We start from the raw sequence: 9,475 nt of genomic DNA, 5'->3' as shown, positions 1-9,475 counted from the left end.
TTCTCATGGCTGTAAGCAATTGTAGGTACATGTTTGTAAATGTCTGGAAGCTTCATTTCTTTCAAAAAATAACATAATCTGATAGAGAAACAGAGAGGAAAAACACATTCTTTATGTGACGCAAAGCAGCATAGTAAATGTTTCAGGTGCTGCTGGATGGCCCCTAGATCAGCAGGGACAGGCTAGGTTTCTGGTTGTGGCAGCGGTTGAGTGCAATATCTCTCGTCGGCTGCAGTATTGGCTGGAGCACCAGAACGTAAGGACTGGCTGTCGTCCCCAGGGCCGATGATCCAGCCCAGGCGTCTGGACTGTCTGTAGTCCTGGGGTCGCTGGACTGGCCTTGGTGCTGCCAACAGCGGCCATGGTAGAGGAGCTGGTACTGGTGCTGGCTGAGCTTGCTCCTGCACAGGTGACCACTGGACTACAAGCTGGAAGGAGAACTGCAGGGTCACCTCTAGAGCTGAGAGGGGTGGAAGAGCATGCTGCTCTGCCAATGCAGAACCTGGGTGGCTGCAAGTCTCTCTGCGGGCTGTCACCAGCTCCCCAACATTGCGGCCGACCACTTGTTTCTCAGGGACGGGGACAAGTCCAACAATTCAGGGTGGGTAGTGTAGCAGGAACTCCTGCAAGAGTACGGCAGGTGGAAATGCATCATGGCTTCCCGCCTCCACAGTTTGGAGAAGAAAGCATTCTATGCCCCCAACTCCTACAACAGCCGATCGAATGTCTGAGTCCTGCAATCTGGAGAGGGGCCATATAAAGGAGAGGGGCCATATAAGTCCTGTCGTCAGGTGTGGGGCTCCCACAGGTCCCAGGTTGGGGCATAATCCAAATGGTGGTAGTCCACTGCATACCCCAGAGCCTTACTCCATTGGACCGCAGATGGGCTGTGTGGCAAGTATCCTGTCTGGTCTCTGTGGGCCGTCCTAGTGTAGTGGTGTCAGAAAAGTCACAAATCCAGTATTGCAGAATGCAGAATGCATAGATTATCTACAGGGCAGACTATAGGCCTCTGCGTCTCAGAGGTCAAACACAGTAAGTAATATTGCTGTGTTAGGCCTCCGAGTCTGAGGCCAATGGTACACCTTCAGTATCATCACAAAGTATTTTCACCATGTTTTACATTTTTTTCTTCTTCTAATGAGTAAAGACTCTTGAATGACACATTTTGGAATGTTTTCTGATGTTGAAAGTAAATAAAGAAAACAGATGAAATTAAAAGCTGTTGTCGTTCTTCATAATTTCTCTTGCCACTTATTTACATAACATTACAAACAGATCGTATAATGGCGAGTGGTGGGTGCAACTTGAAAGGATTGTGAGGTGCTGATAAGAGTCACATAACAATTGGACATATTTGCAGGGTGATAACACTGCTGTGGCTATGTGTGCAGTCACTGAATTTTCCTCACTTTGTCTTCCTCCCTTTTCCTGCCAGAGGGAATTACGAGATAAACAAACAGAGATGGTGAAGACAGTGGCGGCAGAGAATGCTATCAACCAACTCCAACTCAACACGGTTTCCTTTGAGGTATAGTATGCTGCAGTGTCCTTGTTACCTGTTTAAAGGATGATGTCAAAGGCTAAGACTATGACGACCCCTGACAATCCTGCTGATAGATTTGACTGTTGTCTTGTCAACAAAGTGCTATGTAGCATTGCTTCATCGACGTGTTTGCAGATTCCAGGTAACCCACACAGTCAGTGACACAAAAACAGAGCCATGTCACAATTTCTCACAGGCTGTTTTCACAGGCAGTAAACACTATTGAAACCTATCTATAAACCGATCTATAAGTCCCCAGTTATAGATCCACCACCCCAACAAGTTTGCCCATGTGTAGTAAATGGAATCTACTGGTTTGTGTGGTCCACATCAAGGCCAGCAAGCTAGGTACACTAGACCCACTCCAATTTGCATAGCACTCCAACAGATTCACAGATATACGACCATAACACATCTGGACAAGAGGAATACCTATGTGAGAATACTGTTCCTTGACTACAGTTCAGAATTCAACACTGTGCCCTCCAACCTCGACACCAAGCATAGAGCTCTGAGTCTGAACACCACCCTCTGCAACCGGTTCCTGGACTTCCTGACGGGAAGACCAGGGGCTGTAAGGATTGGCAAGAACCTCCTCCACACTGACTCTTAACACAAGGGGCCCCGAGGTGTGTCTCAGTCTCCTGCTGTACTCTCTGTTCACAGCTGCATGGCTGCACGACACCAACTCCATCAGCATCAAAGTTTGCTGATGACACCATAGTTGTAGGCCTGATAACCAACAATGACAGGTCAGACTACTGTATAGGGAGGAGGTAAGTGAACTGGCATTGTGGTGTCGTGACATCAACCTCTCCCTCAACATCAGCTAAACAAAGGAGTTGATTGTTGACTTCAGGAAGCAGAGGAGGGAACATGCCCCGAACCCCATCAATGGGACTGCAGTAGAGCGAGTCACAGTTCCTCTGTGTCCACATCAGGACTTGTGATGGACAAACACCACCACTCTTGGCAAGAGGGTGAAACAACACAGAAAAGTAATACAAATATTGAAAAACCCTTGAAGGAGTAGGTGTGTCCAAACTTTTGATTGGTACTATATATATATATTTATATTATTCAGATTTGTCAGGGGTGCCCGTACTTCCCGTGGCTATGATTGAATCTATTATCTCTATCTATCTAACACTAATCAGCCGTCACCTTATCCCCTATGTCCATATACCTGATAATACATACACAATTGTGCAACTGACCTAAAAACACCTTTGGCATATCCCCATCTAGAATTCAGTGACGGAGGTCCTTGAGGTGATTGACAGCCAGTTTATGGAGCTGCAGGCTGCGGTGGAGCGGGCCAGAGAGAGGTAACCCTGTATATTGATTAAGTGATATGTCTATGTTGTATGCAATGTGCATATATGTAGGCTGATCTATTCATTTTACCTGCTTTTTAAAAATATATAGTATGACATCATATTTTATGTATGTTTTTTCATATGAAACAAGATTTTCAAATAAACCGAAACCTGAAGCTAAACTTAAAGGTGACAGAGATCCTGGAGGGAGAGGACAAGCAAGCTCTCAGACAGACCGAGGGGATCAAGGTACACCTGGAGCAGAAGTGCACTGAGCTGAAGAAGACACAAGAGCAGTTGAAAAAGCTCTCGAAGAACAAGAACGACGTGGACTTCCTACAAGTAAGGTGGTTCTCACATGGCCTGGTGATTTATGATGGTTTATGGTAGAGACTGACATGGAGGTAGTGCCAAGGGTGTCGGTAGTGTTATTCACTCATTCATGGTTCTCATGGTGGTTAGCTTTGAAGTAGTGGCTGCACATACAGTGCCCAGAGACCCAGGCTCGTTAGGGGGTTAATCATGAACACTGAGAAGGTTGTGGTGATGGAGTGATGTGACTCAGCAGTGTTATTCATTAACCTTAACTCAAGCCACAGCGCTGCTATCATACGTATTCACTTTAATCATGAAACATGACTCAGGTGGACTTCCTACAGGTAAGGTGGTTTTTCTCTGGTCTGGTGGATTCTGAGATTGTTGTGGTGACAATGCCAAATGACTCAGTAGTCATTCACAAACTTGAAATGTCGTACAGTGAGGCAAAAAAGTATTTAGTCAGCCACCAATTGTGCAAGTTCTCCCACTTAAAAAGATGAGAGAGGCCTGTCATTTTCATCATAGGTACACTTCAACTATGACAGACAAAATGAGAAAAAATATCCAGAAAATCACATTGTAGGATTTTTTATTAATTTATTTGCAAATTATTGTGGAAAACAAGTATTTGGTCACCTACAAACAAGCAAGATTTCTGGCTCTCACAAACCTGTAACTTCTTCTTTAAGAGGCTCCTCTGTCCTCCACTCGTTACCTGTATTAATGGCACCTGTTTGAACTTGTTATCAGTATAAAAGACACCTGTCCACAACCTCAAACAGTCACACTCCAAACTCCACTATGGCCAAGACCAAAGAGCTGTCAACGGACACCAGAAACAAAATTGCAGACCTGCACCAGGCTGGGAAGACTGAATCTGCAATAGGTAAGCAGCTTGGCTTGAAGAAATCAACTGTGGGAGCAATTATTAGGAAATGGAAGACATACAAGACCACTGATAATCTCCCTTGATCTGGGGCTCCATGCAAGATCTCACCCCGTGGGGTCAAAATGATCACAAGAACGGTGAGCAAATATCCCAGAACCACAAGGGGGGGACCTAGTGAATGACCTGCAGAGAGCTGGGACCAAAGTAACAAAGCCTACCATCAGTAACACACTACGCCACCAGGGACTCAAATCCTGCAGTGCCAGACGTGTCCCCCTGCTTAAGCCAGTACATGTCCAGGCCCGTCTGAAGTTTGCTAGAGCATTTGATGATCCAGAAGAAGATTAGGAGAATGTCATATGGTCAGATGAAACCGCAATATAACTTTTTGGTAAAAACTCAACTGCGTGTTTGGAGTACAAAGAATGCTGGTTGCATCCAAAGAACACCATACCTACTGAAGCATGGGGGTGGAAACATCATGCTTTGGGGCTGTTTTTCTGCAAAGGGACCAGGACGACTGATCCGTGTAAAGGAAAGAATGAATGGGGCCATGTATTGTGAGATTTTGAGTGAAAACCTCCTTCCATCAGCAGGGGCATTGAAGATGAAACGTGGCTGGGTCTTTCAGCATGACAATGATCCCAAACACCTCGGGGCAATGAAGGGTGGCTTCGTAGAAGCATTTCAAGGTCCTGAGTGGCCTAACTCCAGTCTCCAGATCTCAACCCCATAGATCTTTGGAGGTAGTTGAAAGTCTGTGTTGCCCAGCAACAGCCCCAAAACATCACTGCTCTAGAGGAGATCTGCATGGAGGAATGGGCCAAAATACCAGCAACAGTGTGTGAAAACCTTGTGAAGACTTACAGAAAACGTTTGACCTCTGTCATTGCCAACAAAGGGTATATAACAAAGTATTGAGAAACTTTTGTTATCCTTTTAGGGATAGGGCTGTCTACTGCCCCCGCTGGAGTAATTGCTTGCCCATAGTAAACATAATTATTTTTTGTCAAAAGTTGCTAATATATGCAAATACAAAATGTTATTGAATAGAAACCACTCTAAAGCTTTTAAAACCATTTAAATTTTGTCTCTATGTAAAGCAGAACTCTCAAAATATGCATTCTCCCAAACTATCTCTTCTCATCTGAAAAGTTGGGCCACCTTTGACATCATCACAAACACCCTCCCCAAACAGTTACAGCGCCAGGAACAGTCTCCACGTGTTCAGCGTGATCTCAGCTTTCAATGGGGCTTCTCATTGTGAGAATCGCCAGCTCGCGAGAGTTTGAGCACGCGGTAAGCTCCCAGTCCTCAAAATCACCTGTCACTTTTATGTGTGCAGTGAGGTCCAAGTCTCTCTTTTTTTCCAAGATCGATTGGAACGGTGCCTGTGTTTCTGTTTGTTCTCAAAATTGCTGTACACCTTTATAACATGTTAAACGATTATGAAGTTAGTTTGACAAGTTAACTCGACATATAATATATAATTTCAACGTTTTAGTGCGCACCCACTTCAATTTTTGCGTACATTTAGACCGAAATGTGGAGTGACTGGCCGAAGACGCAGACTTGAAAACTAAACGCTGGTTTGGTAAGTATAATCCCTTCAGGTCGTTTGATGGAAGAACGAGCAAAGGTAAGGGAATATTTATGTATTAATTTTGGGTTTCTGTCGACTCAAGATAGAGGAGTCATTATGCTAATGTGGAGCGCCGACTCTAATATAGCCTAGTGAACGCAAAATGTAACGTTAAAATTAAATGTAACACAGCAATTGCATTTTAGAAGAAGTGTATCTTGCTATACATATGTAAAACATGCATATTTAGTCAAAGTTTATGATGTGTATTCCTTGTTAGCTGGCGTTATCTGCCGGGCTATTTCATTTCTCAGGACATTTTAGTAGCATTTTTTGAACGATGCGTAATTGTAAACAGAGATTTATGGATATATATAGCATATTATTGAAAAAAAAGAATGTACTGTGTAACATGTTATATTACTGTCATCTGATGAAGATTTCAAAAGGCTAGTGAAATGATTTTTTTTTTAATCCTGCGTTTGTTGATTGCATATTTTTTCCTACTTGGCTATGCTAATGAGCTATGTCTGCGGTGGTGGTTTGACATTAATATGTGCTATGTTTTCGCCGTAAAACATTTTAGAAATCTGACCTGCTGAGTAGATAAACAACTTGTTTATCTTTCATTTGAAACTATTTTACTTGTTAATGTGTGGAGGTTAAATATTTTTAGGAATATTTCTTGCGTTCCCTGCGCCACATTTCAGCTGGGGGGGCGCGTTCCCAAATGGGAACAGGTGTCTCTAACAGGTTTATTGACCAAATACTTATTTTCCACCATAATTTGCAAATGAATTCATTAAAAATCCTACAATGTGATTTTCTGCATTTAAAAAAGTTACAGACCTCTCATCTTTTTAAGTGGGAGAACTTGCACAGTGGTGGCTGACTAAATACTTTTTTGCCCCACTGTATGTGCTGCGTAAGCCCTGCTATCTTACGTATTAGCTTTATCATGAAGCATGACTAGGTAGAACTAACCTAAGTTGGACCCAAGCCATGTTTCCAACATTCTTTCAAGGCTGTAAAATTTAATGTTTAAGTAAATAAAGTAAGCTTTGGACAACCCAGAATAGCCCATAGGGGCATGCACCTATCTCCTGTTTCTGTAGTGCAAGGCAGCTTGATGTATAAGTATGGCATGGCGACATTAATGACAGTTCATCGTTATTTTAGCAAGGTCCAAAATAGTGAACGAAGCTGTGTGTGTGTTTTACATGAGTACTCTAAGTGGAAGAAGGACAGCCCTGACATTACCCTATCTGGGTTCTACATCCCGGCCTTATGGACCAGCTCCAACTCCTTCAGCCGAGTAATTGTTACCTCCACACAGGAGCTGTGTGAGAAGCTGCTGTCCAATTACATAGAGACACTCAAACAGACCTGCAAAAATGGTGAGTGCAGTCACCGTTTGGCGAGCAAAGGAAAAAACTGCCATAGCGGCTGGCGGCAAGCCTCAGCAAGTCCCGATCTATGTTTATTTTGCTGGGAAGGGTCAGCACCACAGGGAGGCTGCTGAGGGGAGAAGCTCATAATAATGTCCAGAACTGAGTGAATGGAATGGCATCAAAAACCTGGAAACCATGTGTTTGATGTATTTTGCTACTATTCCACTGATTCTGCACAGTCATTACTACGAGCACGTTCTCCCAAATTAAAATTTCTACAAACCTCCTGTGGTCAACACACCACGGCATCCCTCACCCTGGTCATACAGAAAGGAGTAAGTAAACAGGAAGTGACAGTGTTACAAGAGAAAGAATAACACTTCAGCTTTGTGCTCCAGATAGCAGGGAGATCATATGTGTTCATACTTCTCTGCAGACCTGATCAATCCTTCAGACAGTGTGTCATACAGTAGGTGTAGTGCTCTGGTAACAACAGGTTGACTGAAGTCTCAGAAAGATAAAAAACAGTTGAGAGCGTCTAATCTTGGACTGTGTGTCACTAGAGTGGAGTCCAGCTGTGAGCCGTGTGAGTCACACATTTGAGACATCAGGGACAAAAAATGTTGCCTGAAGGAGATTAGTATTACAGTGACTATGTGTTCTTTCATGCACAATGTCATATTTGTACTTGCAGAAAAAATGGCTACATTCAAATGGAAAATTCATGCCTGGGAGTTAAAAAGTGAAGTTGGCCATGTGATTTTTTACATTAAAACATGTTATTTTTCTCTCTCTCTACTCTTCAGACAGGATGGGATAAAAACCCAAGTCCATGAAACAATCGCAGCAAAACAGAACATGACTGTGCAGACCCAAAGCCCCGGATGACCTCCCCAAGTGTAAGTCTCTTCTATACCATTCAGGTCCTTACAGAAGCAAAACAATCCTTCAAATCACTTGAGCGCTCATATATTATTGCAGTATTGTTGTTTTGGATGTGTAAAGTTAGCCTTGCCTAAGTTGTTGATCCCTGTTTTGCAATTCTTTCTCATTACTGTTATGTTGTTGTTATTCTCTCTCACGCTGTGCAGATGCTGCGCCTGTGAGTTTTGGACGCAGACACGGCCCATAAGTTCCTGCGTCTGACTGGAGGAAAACAGGAAGGTGACCAACACCACACCCTGGCAACACCGTGCCCGATGCCCTGAGCGCTTTGAGAACTGGCGCCAGGTACTGGCCCAGAGAGCTTCTATGTTGGTCGACACTACTTGAGTGGACGGCGAGCGGTGAGGGCACGTACGTGGACTCACCTACAAGAGCATTGATCGCAGAGCCCAAGAACAACAGCTGCATTACCGGCAATGACTTCTCATGGTGTCTACAATGGAACGTCGCCCAGCTTCTCTGCCTGGCACAGTGATGTGGAGACGCCTCTGGAAAGTGGAGAAGTTCACACGTATTGGGGTCATGTGAATCAGCTGTTGGCCTACTGGCCTTCTATGGGGTGGATAATGCTGTCGGCTTGACCCTCATTCACAAATACAAGGCTGACTTTCTGGAGCCTCTCTACCCAGCCTTCTGGCTGTCGAAGGGAGAACGTGATAGAGCTTGTTGGACCTGGGAGTTGCTCACACTGAAAAGCCCCTCTCCTCCTAACTCACCACCAAACACTGATGTTGCACCCCCCAGCCGTTTCACAGTATCTTCTGTTGTTGATCAATGATCAATTTGTCAGTGGTAAATTTCCCCTGTCAACCCTAAAAAGTTTCAGAATGCAAGAAGAAATGGAAAAGGAAGTGCATCAGCCGGCCCCATACTTGTGCATATACTTATGTAAATATTTATGTTTTTATTTTTAATACATTTGCAAAGATTTACAACACCTGTTTTTCACTTTGTCATTAGGGTATTGTGTGTAGATTGATGAGGGAATTTTTTTATTTAATCCATTTCAGAATAAGGCTGTAAGGTTACACAATGTGGAAAAAGTTAAGGGGTCTGAATCCTCTCCGACTGCACTGTATATCCCAATAAGGTGACACTAGATTTGTAAATTATTTTCTAAATACCATTTGCCTTTGTCAATGGTGTATTGGAGTCAAAGTCAGGTGCAGGAGAGCAGAGTATAATGAACAGGTGCACTTTTATTAAAGTTCCAAAAATGAGAGCACTACATAAATAGTACATAACACGCGTAAACTAACACGACATAACATGAAACAATTACGCACAAAACATGATGGGACACAGAGGGTTAAATACAAGTAGATTGATTGGGGAAATGAAAACCAGGTGTGAATGGAAACAAGACAAGACAAATGCATATATGAAAAATGGAACGGTGATGGCTAGAAAGCCGGTGATGTTGATCGCCGAACGCCGCCAAAACAAGGAGAGGAGCCGACTTCGGCGGAAGTCGTGACAGCCTTG

The 9,475-nt window shown here is 43.7% G+C and overlaps 1 pseudogene; it reads left to right on the top strand.

Moving 5' to 3' along the window:
* Positions 1-361: 361 nt before the first annotated feature.
* LOC124029074 lies at positions 362-8,643 on the top strand (annotated as a pseudogene).
* The last annotated feature ends 832 nt before the right edge of the window (positions 8,644-9,475 follow it).

Source organism: Oncorhynchus gorbuscha, unplaced genomic scaffold (assembly GCF_021184085.1).
Source record: "Oncorhynchus gorbuscha isolate QuinsamMale2020 ecotype Even-year unplaced genomic scaffold, OgorEven_v1.0 Un_scaffold_5407, whole genome shotgun sequence".
NCBI lineage: Eukaryota > Metazoa > Chordata > Actinopteri > Salmoniformes > Salmonidae > Oncorhynchus > Oncorhynchus gorbuscha.
Note: the sequence above shows the minus strand (reverse complement) of the source record. Positions and strands in the feature narration are given on the sequence as shown.